At 38.2% G+C, this 15,651-nt stretch overlaps 1 non-coding gene across 1 annotated transcript; it reads left to right on the top strand.

The window, feature by feature from the left end:
* The first annotated feature begins 1,706 nt into the window (after positions 1 to 1,706).
* LOC141635413 (small nucleolar RNA R71) lies at positions 1,707 to 1,815 on the top strand. Its single transcript, XR_012540105.1, has one exon. It is a non-coding gene; the product is annotated as a small nucleolar RNA R71 (small nucleolar RNA).
* The last annotated feature ends 13,836 nt before the right edge of the window (positions 1,816 to 15,651 follow it).

The raw sequence follows: 15,651 nt of genomic DNA, 5'->3' as shown, positions 1-15,651 counted from the left end.
TCTCCGCTGTATTACCTGCACACTCATCTAAACGGGTTAGATCAGCTAAGGGATCCTTGGCTAAGGATTTCCTCCAATTACAATTAACAGCCCTGTCAACAATATCAATGGAATAACATGTGTCATCATCAGCAGATTCAGTCGTCTTATGAGCAAGATTGAACTCAATGGTGTCATCCCCTACCTCTAAGGTTATGATTCCGCGTTTAACATCTTATACAGCTCCAGCTGTATGTAAAAATGGTCTACCTAAAATAATAGGTATCTAACTGTCCTCTGCAATGTCCAAAACAACGAAATCGACAGGAATAAAGAACTTACCCACTCGAACGGGTACATCCTCTAAGACTCCTAGAGGTCTCTGAGTCGATCTATTTGCCATCTGAAGGGTAATATCGGTAACCTTAAGTCTACCAATATTTAGCCTTTCGCAAACAGAATATGGTATGACACTGACACTGGCCCCTAAATCGCAAAGGGCCTTTCCAATTTCGTGGTTACCTATAGTGCAGGGAATTGAAAAACTACCCGGGTCCTTTAATTTAGGTTGTATATTAATTTGCGAAAGAGCATTGCATTCTTCCACAAAAGCAACATTACCATCATCATGAAAATTTCTCTTACGATTCAAAATATATTTCATAAATTTAGCGTAAGAGGGTACCTGGGTAATTAGGTCGGTGAAAGGAATTGTTACCTCGAGATTCTTGACCATTTCCAAAAACTTACCAAACTTGCGCTCCAGCTTAGTATTCTTTAAACGCTCCAGATACGGGACTGCAACACTGGCCGTAGGATCAGTAACCTTCGGCTTCCGTAAGTTTAAAACCTCCTTCAAATCATCAATAAGTGTAGAATCATGCAGACTAGTTGACGGATTTGCGTTCTTCACTGGAGTCCCAATCGATCGACCATTGAGCTCGGTCGATCGACTAATCATGCTGGGCGTGAACAGTTTCTGGTCAGAAACTGTTTCTTCAAGAACCTCGGTCGATCGATTGTTGTTGGTGGTCGATCGATCACTTGTGCTGGGCATGAATAGTTTCTGGTCAGAAACTTTTTCCTCAGAAATTCCGGTCGATCGACTGCTGTTGGTGGTCGATCGACTGCCGGTACTGGCAATAAAGTTCGTTTTCGCTTCAGAATTTAAACTAGCCTCTTCAACATTTCCCGAGTCTCCTCTTGGCTTATCGGGACCTTCATAAGAGAGGCCACTTCTGAGATTAATGGCATTAATCGTTTCAATTGGCTCCTCACATTTGCTTGAAGAATTGGCGACTTGCTTAGCCTCTATATTCTCCAACTGCTTCACAAAATTCTTTGTAGATTCAATTCCAGCTGCTTCTATTTTCGCGACTTGAACCCAAAGAGCTCGGACCATTTCTCTCAATTCCGCGGTCTCATCTGAATTATGGACAGGAATTTCAACTCTTTCCTTGGAAGCTTCAGAGGTCTCGAGCTTCTCGAGACGGGCAGTGATAGAAGTTATGAGTGTCACAACGGCACTCATTTCATCACTTTGCTTTCGCAACTTTCCACGCGAACTTCCAAAGTCGGCTCTATGGACTGCCATCTCCTCAATAGTGTTCCAACCTTTATTCTGACCGGTATTATTTTGGAACCTACCATTCGCAGCTGCATCGAGGATGACCTTGTAATCATCATATAAAGCATTATAGAATATGTTGCAAAGGTACCACTGCTGGAAACCATGGTGAGGGACAGCCCTAACCAAACTCTTGAAACGTTCCTATGCTTCACAAAATTCCTCATCAGGTCCTTGCTGGAAATTTGTAATTTTACTTCTCAAGGCATCAGTCCTTGCAAGTGGGAAATATTTTTTGTAGAAAGCTAATGCTAGAGATGTCCAATCTGTGACTCCAGCTGCTACCCTATCAAGGTAGCGGTACCAATCTCGCGCCGAATCCTTCAAGGAGTACAAGAACATTATCCCCTTTACTTCATCCTAGGTCATCCCAGCCGGTACAGGTATGGAGCAGCAGTAATCTGTGAAAATTTCCATGTGCTTCAAAGGATCCTCGTCCGGTAGACCAGCGAACTGATTTCGCTGCACTAAATCAATAAAAGAGGAACGAAATTCGAAGTGACCAATAGTAGAGGTAGGTAATACATGTCCCTTTGGAATATGCTGCTCTTTTGGCTGAAGATTGTCATATATCGTAGTCATGTTCGCAAAACTGAGAGTACTCAAGTCTTCCTCTCAAAGACATGTCTTCTAACTGTGCAAAAGCAAAACTAGAAGCAAGAGTAAGCAACGGCCTCAAGGAACCAAAGTTCCTTGAGACAAGAAAAATAAACTAAAAATAAAGCAAACAGAATTACACCGTCTCCCCGACAACGGCGCCAAAATTTGATACCGTCATTTTGTATCAAAATTTAAATTTATAAATCCAAACTAAGACTATAGCTAGTGATAGTAAGGGTCGAACCACAGAGAGACAAGATCAATTTTGTTTGCTATTTTCAGTCTATAAAAGTAACAATTAAGTGGGCTTTTGAAATTGTTTGATTCTAAAAACTAATCGACGAAATAAGAAGATTCGCAAAAGATAAAAGAAAGATCACGAACTTCGGTTCACCATGGCTAAGGTCAGGTCAAGAAGATAGCAGAGGTCTTGTAATATGGTCTCGAGGAACATGAGCAAGTCTTTTGATCAATGCTCAATAACCTTACGGTCTTCTAATTCCCAAGAATTTCTCGAAGCTTTCGCTCAAAGGAAATTCCAACCCCAATGAAAGCCTAGCCGACTAATCTTTCAATCTAGCAAGACGGGTTTATCAAGGGTAATAAGATCGATACAGAAGAATTCATACTAACAAAACAACCCTAATTTATGCCATGTCTCACCTCGTTCCCAATCAATAAAATTAGCTATGCATGATTAAAACTATAATAATTTCAAAATTGAAGACAAAGAATGAGATCGACATAACTGAAATTGAACTTAAGACGAAAGATTAAAACTGGATTTCTTGAATAAAAACTAGTAACAACAAGAATTGAATTGACAAGAAATAAAAGAGGAAGGAAATTGCATTAAAGCTTACTAATTAATTGATGAACAAAGTAGTTGAAATTCCGATCCGTCGTCTCCCAAAACTAGATCTAAACTATCGTTCTCTAATAATGAAAAACATAACCTAAATTATTCATCTATTCTCTGATAAATGATGCCAAAAAGTTAATTACAATTGGGCTTTTTAAAAGTCTAACACGTAAAATCAATAACAGCTGCGAAACCTGGTCGATCGACTGAGTAGCATGGTCGATCGACCAGCCAGAAACAATGCAATAACTCCTGCTGAAATTCCACGGTCGATCGACTGAAGAGCTTGGTCGATTGACCAACTGAGCTTTACAGTAACCTCCTTTCCTCTTCAAATCAGCCACTTCACTCCAATGCACGCATCCCAAAGTGAGTGAGTACGAACTCCCTTCTTCCAAGCTTCCCTGAAGTTGCCTCCGGAGGACGATTTAGGCTTGATTCAGCTCACTTCCACTCATTCCTACAATAAATCATAGAAATCGCAAAGTAAACCATTTCGGGAGAAATAATAGCTTTAAGCTAAAAAATACGCATGGAAATACGTGCCAAAGCTGCAAATAAAGTGTATAGAATATGCACGTATCAACATTCATACCTTCATACATACACACATCCTCATCAAGACATCACGTATTCACATACACTAGTATACATTCATCCAAGATCCTGCTAATACGATGCCTCATGCCAGCGAGATTAGCATTGCATATCAATTGTAATCGTCCTCCTATTCGAGTATAATGCAATATTTGGAAGGGTACCATCCCTCCCGCGGTTGTTCCCACATTGGGTTTTCCGCGTCACCAAATCTCACGTGTTGATACTGTCGTTTCGTACCAAAAATAAATACCTAAGTTACTACCAACAGAAGTCAGCGGTAAGTAGGGTCGATCTCCACAGGGAGGCTAAGTTGCTATCTATCTGTTTAATTCGGTCCAATCGGTGTCACGAAATGGGGGTTGAATTGATCGTGAACTAACTAAACTACTGAAACTAGAGGCAAGAGAAGGGAATAAAGGAAAATAAAAATAAGAGAAAGGAAGTATGCTAGGAGTCGGTCTACCGTGGCAACTATCAGATCTTATACTATCGGGAATACTAAGGCGATTAGACTATTGATAAGAAGAGCTATGGTCGTCACCTTTCGGTCCTTAAACCGCCCTAGAGCGTAAACAGCTTAACTTTCACCCTCACTGCAATACCCTATTGTAATTAAGCAAGCCTTCCCTTCCAATATTTCGATCTAGGTCGGGGTTAACTAAATTTATGGTCTCCTGCATGCATTCATTCGACCGGATAACAATTAAATTGCCTAATACAATTCCTATCGCAAGACTAATCTATATAAGTCAATTAAAACATCGCTACCACGGCTTCCCTAATCCTAACATACTAGGGGATTTAGCTATGCATAATTAAATAGAGAACAAGAAATAAAGGAGAAGTAAACATTAAATAAAAGTAAAGAGAATAATGGGAAAGAAGAATTACTGAATAAATGATCCGGAAAAACAAGGAGAGAATGTAACAGTGTACTCGAACAGTAACCAAGCAAGGGAAAGGAAAAGAGAGAATGAGAGAGAAGAGAAGAGAGGAAGAGTAATGTGCTAACTGGATCATTACAAATGACATCCTAACTCCTATTTATAAGAAAATAGGAGTATAATTAAACCTAATGACGGAAAATAACTAAAAAGCCCACCACAAAGAAAATCCACTCGATCGAGTAACTAAATCACTCGATCGAGCAAAGGCATAAAAGGAACTGGTCGATCGAAAGGAAAAATAGTCGATCGAGTACTTATTCATCCTAAAACCACTCGATCGAGAAGAAGTGGCTCTCGATCGAGCAAATGGGCTCTCGATCGAATAGAAATAGTTCTCGATCGAGCACTTCTCAGCGCGTAATTCCTGCTTCGCGCACTGAACTTCAAACGGCTGCCATTTCTTCGTTACTTTGTCAAACAGGGTGATTCCGGTGGCATTGGAAAGCTAAAAGGACAAACTTTCATCTCTAATTGGAGTCACCTGAATATCTGTTTTATAACCCGAGATATGGCTCTCCAAAGTAGGCACTAGCAGTTTGAAGTTCTTCCTTTGCTCGCCTAGCTATCTTTCTTCTTTGCGCATCTCAAGATAGCTACATTCCCGCTCCAAATTCACTCTTCCTCCAAATGCATGCTAAAAGGACGGTAAAAGGCTTGATTTAGCTCCTCTTCGGTTAATTCCTGCAAATAAGACAAAACAAACCAAAGTAGCATATTCGGGGCATTTCGTAGCATAAAACCACGATAAAAGCATAAAGATACGCGCATAAATTAGGCTAAAAAGACTATATAAAATGCACGTATCAAATCTCCCCAAACCAAACCTTTACTCGTCCTCGAGTAAACTAAAATGCAACTAATGGAACGGAAAAGATAACTCAGAGCTAGCTACAAATGCCCACTTAAGCCAATTTAATGCAAACGAACTAGACACTTATAGCTAAGCAGTCAAATGCAAACGAGTTATAGGATGTTTATAATAAAGCTAAACCGTCGACCTTGCAAGACGTTTAAAATCGGACTCTCACGGGTCACTCTTCTCTCATGAAGCAAAGGGTGAACATATATATGTAAGAGAGAAAGAAAAATAGTCGCTCACCTAGACTACGACCCACATAAACATGCATGCAACCAATATGATAGACAATTCTAACTGCCAAACATACATTCCAACCAAACAAGGTCCTCCACAGTAGAGGGCTTACAAAAATATGGTAAAGTGAGGCAATGGGTAAGAAAAGGCAAAACATTTATGGGAATGTGGAGGTATAGGTGATCAAGCTAGTACCTAAACAAAACCATATGAAACATATCCATTTCCAACTCAATTATGAATTTAAGCACATGCCCTTCATTTGGCACAAAACTCACCAAACCAAACTAGAAATACTCCTCAAATGATATAAGATAGAACATAGGAGCAGAAACCGACTCAACAATCAACATTTTTTTTTTTCTTTCTTTCTATTTTTTTTTCGGTTTCCTTCTTTTCTTTTCTGATTTTTTTTCTGATTTTTTTTTTTTTTCAACTTCTTTCTTTTTTCTTTTCAATCCTTTTTTCCATCATCCTCCTTTTCTTCATAAATTACCAACTCCAAGTCAACAGATACAAGCCAAAATTTGATACAATGAAATATATATCGCAAAACATACACTAAACTAGCTTGACAAGGCAGGCTAAATTTGGAATGTAGCTAAAGGTCAACTGGCAAATTTGGCTAATGTGGAGTTTATGGGTAGAAATGAAAGAAAAGGGAAAATGTAAGCACCTCCCTGCATGTGACACCAACCACTAACCCGAATGTATGCAGGCAAAAAGCAATTGAATTTCATATACATGCAAATTGATGATACATGTTATGCAAGGAGTAACTACTCACAATCCTAAATGAAACTGGTCATAAATGACACCAGTTTATAAGGCTCTAATTCCTTAGAAATTATAAGTAGGTTGCCAAAATTTCAGGTCAAGTCTATTCGTTCAGCTAAATTTTAACATTAACTCGTAGACATGCAATAAGACAAAGCTAGAAGATAACAGTTTAATGCAAGGCTTAAGCAAAAAGACAGTTGTAGTGCAATTTCATCATTGAAATCTACCGTTCCGACTCAACCTATATGTTAAATTAAACGTGAAATTTTTGAATTTTTAACAATTTTTCAAATTTTATGGAATTTTAAATTTAACGAAAATAAACAACAATGCAAACATAAAATTAAACGTGATAACTGAAATGCAGTAAAAACAAAATGCAGACACAGATATGGATGCATAACCTCCCCAAACCAAACCGTACAATGCCCTCATTGTACCAAAACATGGAAAGGAAATGCAAACTAAAGGAGGAAAAGAGTAAATGCGGAAAGACTCACAAAATGCGCGAATAAAGGGACCTCCCCAAACCGACCATGAACATGGGAGGTTGCTAAAGGCCCGGAAAACCGTCTCAGGAAGCTGATACAAGTCAAATACACTCGATATCCGTCCAACAGTGGTCGATCGAGTGAATGGGCATCTAAAAACTGCTCGATCGAAGGGAATATCAGTCGATCGAGTGGTTTTGTTTCTGCAGGTGGTCGATCGAGTGGAAGGTCTGCTCGATCGAAAAGAATTGTCAGCAAAAGTGCTCGATCGAGTAGAAAAACTACTCGATCGAGTGATTCTCATTGTATTTCCTGCAAAAACGCAATGTAAACAGCCCGTAACTAACAAAAACAAGCTCAACTGAGACCGTCTATGGTATAAAAACCATTTATTACAACTTAAATGAAATAAAATGCAGAATAAAATCGCCGGGTTGCCTCCCGGGTAGCGCTAGCTTCAGTCAGGTCCCAGCTCGACCTTCTTTTTCTTCGAGCCTCTATAATTAATCACAATCAAAACAGCTCAAAGCGCGCAGCAACCTGTCAAACAGCTGCGCATGTGCTACACAACAGCATAAGTAGCACCAAAGTGGAATACAGAAATAGGAAATAAAAATGTTTAACTTTTTAAGCCGAACAAATTTCCTATGAGCGCTCCTAAATTTATCCAAATAATAAAGGAGCGCGGAGCAAATCACAATATATAAGGGTCCCGATTCAGATTAACAGTTTTGAAATGACGAGGACGGTGAAAATTCGTTAAATTATGCGTCCACATATGAGAGGGTGTAGCATTAAAAGAAGGAGCACAAATTAAACGAGGCAATATACTTTTAAAACAAACAATAATGAAATTATCGCTTACTACCTCGGGTTGGTCGCTCTCAACGACGGAGTCACTGACAAAGGAATGGATTACCTCATCCGTGCTAGGAGCAATTACCGTCTCAGCTGCTTCTTCATCAACCTCCTCGGTGGAATCCAACCCGTAAATCGCAGACTTCAAGTGTATCCGCCTCTGTGTGAATAAGGAGGTTCACCGTAACCTTCATCATCGTCAAACTCGTCATCCAATATGAACCCAAGTGACGAATTAAAGCTCCCAATGGCCAATTCGATCGATCGAGCGAGAATAATCACTCGATCGACCACTTTCTTCCCAAGATCTCACTCGATCGAGTAACAAAATCACTCGATCGAGAGCTATCCTCCTGCATGTCACTCGATCGAGAAGAGATATTACTCGATCGAGGACTTTCTTCCCCTGTCTGACGAATGATATCCCCGCATACACTCTGGAAATACGATAGAAAGTCGTCATCCGAAATATAGAAATCATTTTCAGCATTGGGCAACGCGGGTTCTTCATGGGAAAAACCGCTCTTGGTCAAGTACACCTCTTCTGGTTGCCGATCATCCAACACAAATTAACCGAGCAATTTCGCATCGCACTCGGTGACTTGAGCACCCATATATCTATCATATTCTAGAATTAAGGATTTCAGCTCCGCGATTTCTTTTTTCTGTATATCTCGAGGATCTTGTTGCGGTGGCCATTGATGGGGTGGATGTGGCGGCACAACTACAGCTGCATTGTGCTCAGCAGCACCACATCCCCAAGATTTCTTCCTTTCCCAACTAGCAGGTTTCTCAGCTTGGGCTTCAAACTGAGCAATTAGTCGGGAGACAGATGTCATCTTGGCAAGAGGGATCGAAGGTACTCAAGCCTTCCCTTCGATAATCTCCCTTAGCCTGTCTAATAAACTTGTAGGCCTATCAAAACAGCACTAAAGAAGACGATAAGAACAGCCTCAAGGTACTTAGTCTTCCCTTGAGGCGAAAGGGCAAACAAAATAAAACAGATAAAAAGCGTCGCCTCCCCGGCAACGGCGCCAAAATTTGATACTGTCGTTTCGTACCAAAAATAAATACCTAAGTTACTACCAACAAGTCGGTAAGTAGGTCGATCTCCACAGGGAGGCTAAGTTGCTATCTATCTGTTTAATTCGATGTCATCGGTGTCACAGAAATGGGGGTTGAATTGATCGTGAACTAACTAAACTACTGAAACTAGAGGCAAGAGAAGGGAATAAAGGAAATTAAAAATAAGAGAAAGGAAGTATGCTAGGAGTCGGTCTACCGTGGCAGCTATCAGATCTTATACTATCGGGAATACTAAGGCGATTAGACTATTGATAAGAAGAGCTATGGTCGTCACCTTTCGGTCCTTAAACCGCCCTAGAGCGTAAACAGCTTAACTTTCGCCCTCACTGCAATACCCTATTGTAATTAAGCAAGCCTTCCCTTCCAATCTTTCGATCTAGGTCGGGGTTAACTAAATTTATGGTCTCCTGCATGCATTCATTCGACCGGATAACAATTAAATTGCCTAATACAATTCCTATCGCAAGACTAATCTATATAAGTCAATTAAAACATCGCTACCACGGCTTCCCTAATCCTAACATACTAGGGGATTTAGCTATGCATAATTAAATAGAGAACAAGAAATAAAGGAGAAGTAAACATTAAATAAAAGTAAAGAGAATAATGGGAAAGAAGAATTACTGAATAAATGATCCTAAAAAACAAGGAGAGAATGTAACAAATGTACTCGAACAAGTAACCAAGCAAGGGAAAGGAAAAGAGAGAATGAGAGAGAAGAGAAGAGAGGAAGAGTAATGTGCTAACTGGATCATTACAAATGACATCCTAACTCCTATTTATAAGAAAATAGGAGTATAATTACACCTAATGACGGAAAATAACTAAAAAGCCCGGCCAAAAAAATCCACTCGATCGAGTAACTAAATCACTCGATCGAGCAAAGGCATAAAAGGAACTGGTCGATCGAAAGGAAAAATAGTCGATCGAGTACTTATTCATCCTAAAACCACTCGATCGAGAAGAAGTGGCTCTCGATCGAGCAAATGGGCTCTCGATCGAATAGAAATAGTTCTCGATCGAGCACTTCTCAGCGCGTAATTCCTGCTTCGCGCACTGAACTTCAAACGGCTGCCATTTCTTCGTTACTTGGTCAAACAGGGTGATTCCGGTGGCATTGGAAAGCTAAAAGGACAAACTTTCATCTCCAATTGGAATCACCTGAATATCTGTTGTAGAACCCGAGATATGGCTCTCCAAAGTAGGCACTAGCAGTTTGAAGTTCTTCCTTTGCTCGCCTGGCTATCTTTCTTCTTTGCGCATCTCAAGATAGCTACATTCCCGCTCCAAATTCACTCTTCCTCCAAATGCATGCTAAAAGGACGGTAAAAGGCTTGATTTAGCTCCTCTTCGTTTAATTCCTGCAAATAAGACAAAACAAACCAAAGTAGCATATTCGGGGCATTTCGTAGCATAAAACCACGATAAAAGCATAAAGATACGCGCATAAATTAGGCTAAAAAGACTATATAAAATGCACGTATCAGGTGTCAATTTATATTTCGTACTTTATTTCTTTATTTACGCATCAACATACAAACAATTGATCGAATATCCAACGAGTAAGACCACATTGACCCGAATCATCCAATTCGGTAAAATATACCCAAACAATAATCACCTGAAGGACTATGTAATAGTTTCACAGTTGACTCCTCCAGGCACACCACAATTGAATGGTGTAGCTGAAAGAAGGAATCGAACTTTATTAGATATGGTTCGATCCATGATGAGTCAAACTGAACTACCTGACTCATTTTGGGGTTTCGCGCTATTGTCTGCTATTTTCTCACTAAATCGAAGTCCGACTAAAGCAGCCAAGAAAACTCCATATGACATATGGAAAGAAAAAGTCCCTGACTTGTCGTTTCTTCTTATATGGGGTTGCGAAGCTTATGTCAAAAGAAAGACGGACGATAAATTAGCTCCCCGATCCGACAAGTGTTTCTTTGTGGGTTATCCAAAGGAAGCTCGTGGTTATAATTTCTATCACCGTCAAGAGGACAAAGTGTTTTTGTCTTGTGATGCTGATTTTCTAGAGTTTAAGAGCCACAAACCGAGGAGATGACACATGAAGATGTTCCTCCGGCATCTAATTCAGTTGTAATTCCTTCGGAACCTAGGAGATCAGGTAGAATTAGTCGCCAGCCTGATAGATATCTAGGAGTTATGAACCTGTAACCTACAAGGAGGCTATATCTAGTCCCGACTCTAAACAATGGCTTGAGGCCATGCAATCCGAAATGGATTCTATGTATGACAATCAGGTATGGGACCTGGTATATTTACCTGAAGATGTTAGACCTCTTCACCGTAAATGGATCTTTAAGATTAAGATTGGCATGGATGGACATAAAGATGTCTACAAAGCGTGATTGGTGGCAAAAGGTTTCACTCAAGTTCATGGTTTACACTATGACGAGACCTTTGCACCAGTTGCAATTATTCGATCCATTAGGATTATGTTAGCGATTGCTGGATTTCATGACTATGAAATATGGCAAATAGATGTCAAGACCGCCTTCTTGAACGGGTTTCTAGAAGAGGAAGTGTATATGAACAACCTGAAGGTTTTGTGGATCCTAAAAATCCATATTAAAATTTGAGAAAAATACGGTTACATTTTATCGGTTTTATCACATAAAAACCCCTAAACATGCAAAAACTAATTAAATTAATTTTAGAAATATACATCTAATGTATACTACATGCAAGTAACCTTATATAATTTTTTCATGCCATAAAATTCATTTTATTGATTTTTAACTAATATAATCACATTTTATTGATATTTAGATATTAAAAATCAATAATCATGGAAAATTAATCAAATTAATTTTCTAATTTTAACTTACTCTCAGAAAATCATGCATGTGTGACTATATAAAATTTTCATGGCCAGATTTAACATGCAACCAATTTTTAGTTAACTTTTAACCATTTTCATGCATATTAAGTCATTTTTAGTCTAAATAATGAAATAATTAGCAATAAATTTTCATAATTAACCAAAAACATTTTTAGGTCATAATTTATACATGCAACAAAAAATTTCGTGCCTTACCCACTAATACACAAAATTTTTGATTTTATAAAGTCATCTTATAACTCGATAAAAAGGTCGAAAATCGACATGCATGCAAGAACTAAGCTCGGAAACCACTTGAAGGTACTAGACCCTTAATTAGACACCTCTAATTAGTTACTAAATTACTTGTTAATTTAGTCTTAATGATCTAGTTACATGCAAACTTATAAGATCACTAAAATGATATAAGAAAAGTATTCCTTACAATGCTTAAGGAAAAATTTGGGCACAAGACAAGGATTGCTTCCTTGTATTGTTCTTGTGCTAAAAACTCAAGGATGAGCTTCCAATCTTCAAATCACCAAAGTAGGTGATCTCCTCTTGATGGCACCCAATATATCACCCAAAACTAACTAAATTACTAACTAGATAATTTAGATGACAGCCTTGAAATAGTATTACAAATTATTATTACTATAATAATAATTGATGTATATTATTTAAGTGAGTTTTAGGTGAGTTTTTGTATCAATATAAGAAAGAAAAAGATGAAGAACAACTATTGTTCATCAACGCCTAAAATCGGCCACTACTAGGGAAATAGAACAATTTTTCCTTCTAAATTTTCTAACCTTCATAAGTTGAGAGTATAAATAGTCCTCAAATGTAAACAAATGAGGGACATAAGTTAGTGGGTAATACCAAAACACATATGATGACTATCATCATAAAAGTGGCGGCTGTTGGAAAATGTGTCATCAACAATAGTGTGATCACAAGATTTAATATCATAATTAAATCTCATATCAAGAATATGAAAGGGATGATTCTTTATATAGTCAACTGTTCATCATTAATCGGTAATGATTGGCTAACTAGAGTTTGACATTACTATCGTATGACGGTGGTGGTTAGTTGATCCCTTTAGGTCACACCTATAGGATGAGGCCCAAATAGATATTTAATTAATTGTATGCGATACAGATTGATTAATTCCAAAATTATGGGAGTGCGATTTTACGTCTTATTCTAATGTGATTAAATAAGATTTAATTTACTAATTAAGTGTTAAATTACTAAATTAGTTGAGGTTTTATATAAGTTTTGAGATAGAGGTAATTGGTTATTTAAAGTTACAAGAAGTTGTATTTTTAACTAACTAGCAATTATAGGACCCATTATATATTGATATAATGGTAGTATACTACTCAAAAGTGGAGTGTATATTACATTATTAATTGTAATATTTAAGTGTTAAATGATTACATTAATAATTAATTATGTAAGATAGTTAAACATATGACTTATAAGCATTTGTGGGACAAATGACAAAAGGCAAAAATGGACTAAAAGGGCTCCATATTACCGGCCAAAGGAGAGCAAAAGATGCTCCTTTTGTCTTTTGTTTATTTTGGTTAGAGTGTGATAGTGACATATCATATTGTTCTTGGCTTGTTTTTCACTTATATTTCCTCACATGCAAAATCCACATATAACTCTCAAATACTAATACTCTCCAACTATTACTAGAGGTAGTAATACTAGAAATATTAGTAATATTAAGGTAGCATTTCTACTACATATCTAGTTAATATTAGTAGGAATTTTTGGGTTGAAACTTGGGTGCAACTTATTGGAGTGTCTTCTATAATTGGAGTCTTAGGAGGATCATCCATCATATTAAGCTCAAGAATAAGTGAAGGAATGTGACCTTACTTGTGCCCATATTTTCGAACCTACTTACAATATAAGGGACATTGTTTTTCTTATAAATCTCTTATTTTGTTATGCATGCACTAGATCTAATGAACAAATAATTAAGATGTTAATTAGTTCACTATTAGAGGATTCTAATAAGAGGTATATAAACCCAACAGCGGCATTCATGTGGACTTTCGGGTCCATTTCGACTTTCGACATTTATCCCACAAATGCTTATAAGTCCTATATTTAATTATCTTATATAATTTAATATTAATTTAATTATTTAACACTTAAATAATATTAATTAACAAATGATGTTCACCCAACTCTCAAGTATTTTTAGACCATTTTATCAGTAAAAAATGTGTCCCATAAAACTCTATTAGCTAATTTTACAACCTCTTGTAAATTTAATTAGCTAATTACCTCCGCCTCAAACTTAATAAACTCATCATATTAAAACTAATACTTTATCAGTAAATAATACTAATTTAATCAATTAACTATTAATTACTAAAATTTTATCTCATTTAATCACATTAATAAGATAAAATATTTATTACTCAATTATCACATAATATGATAATAAATATACTTTAAAACTCACTTGACTAACCATTAGTCAATATATATATTTCAAGGAACTAATTATCCAAATAATTAGAATTCCATTTGGGCTCCATCCTATAGGTGTGACCTCGAGGGATCAACTGATCACCGCCGTCACCTGACAGTAACGTCAAACTCTAGTCAGCCGAGCGTTACCGATTTACGTTAATCAGTTGACAAATAAAATATTATTTCCCTGATATTCCTTTTACGAGATTTATTATGTAGACGCACTATTCAGAAGGACACTACTCCAACAGTAACGAGATTTTGTTCTTGGAGATGGTTCGTAATGCGAATGGTAAGACCGATGTTGATCACATTAGGAGACTTGAGGCCGCTTTGGCAACTATGGCCGAGGGTTTTACTAATCGCCTCAACAATAACAACAACAACAACCATCCGCAACAGACTGTGTTTGATCGCTTTGCTCGTCACCGTCCTCCTACTTATGATGGTGCGAATGATCCTACTGCTTTGGAGGCTTGGATTCGAGAGATCGAGAAGTTGTTCATCGCTACTGGTTGTCCTGAGGATCAGAAGGTGGACATTGCCACCTATTATCTGAAGGATGAGGCCAATAACTGGTGGGCTCTTGTTAGAGCTGGCCTGGAAGTTCAGCCAGGATATGGTTGGGCTATCTTCACTGAAGCTCTGAAGAAAAGGTTTTATCCCGAGGAGATGCGCTGGTAGAAGGAGCAGGAGTTCCTTCGTTTGTAGCAGGGTTCCATAACTCTAGAGGAGTACACTAACAAGTTTATGAAGCTGTCACGATTTGTTACTTCTATGGCTATGAACGAGGTGTCTAGGACTCGTCGCTATGACAAGAATCTGGCTTCCAAGGTCCGGACTGCTATGTCTGGTATTCCTTCGACTTCTTTCCAGCAGGCTTATGATCGTGCTCTTAGCATATATGATTCAGTTCTTGCTACTGAGGCTGAGGAGAGTGTGAAGAGTAAGTTCGTAAAGAGGCCTTATGTTGCTCCTCGCGCTCCCAGAAGAAGCAGAAGTTCGAAGCTTGTCCGTATGCTCCGCGTGATCAGGGTCAAGCTAAGAAGGATATGGTTTGCTTCAAGTGTGGAAAGGCTTACCACCCGGGTAAGTATTGTGAAACTGGTAATCAGATCACTTGCTTCACCTGTAAAGCTCCAGGGCACAAGGCTGTTGATTGTCCTCAGAAACCCAAGACGAAAAGCACCAATGGTTGTTGCTCCGAAGACTGGTCGAGTGTTCGTTATGAGTCGTGCTGAGGCAAATGCTAATCCAGATGTGGTTACGGGTACTTTTCTAGTTCACTCTTTATCTGCTTTTGTTCTTTTTGATACAGGCGCGTCGATGTCTTTCGTATCCGAATCCTTTTTTGTCCGTGCTGGACTTACTTCCTCAT

The sequence above is a fragment of the Silene latifolia genome, chromosome Y (genome assembly GCF_048544455.1).
Source record: "Silene latifolia isolate original U9 population chromosome Y, ASM4854445v1, whole genome shotgun sequence".
NCBI lineage: Eukaryota > Viridiplantae > Streptophyta > Magnoliopsida > Caryophyllales > Caryophyllaceae > Silene > Silene latifolia.
Note: the sequence above shows the minus strand (reverse complement) of the source record. Positions and strands in the feature narration are given on the sequence as shown.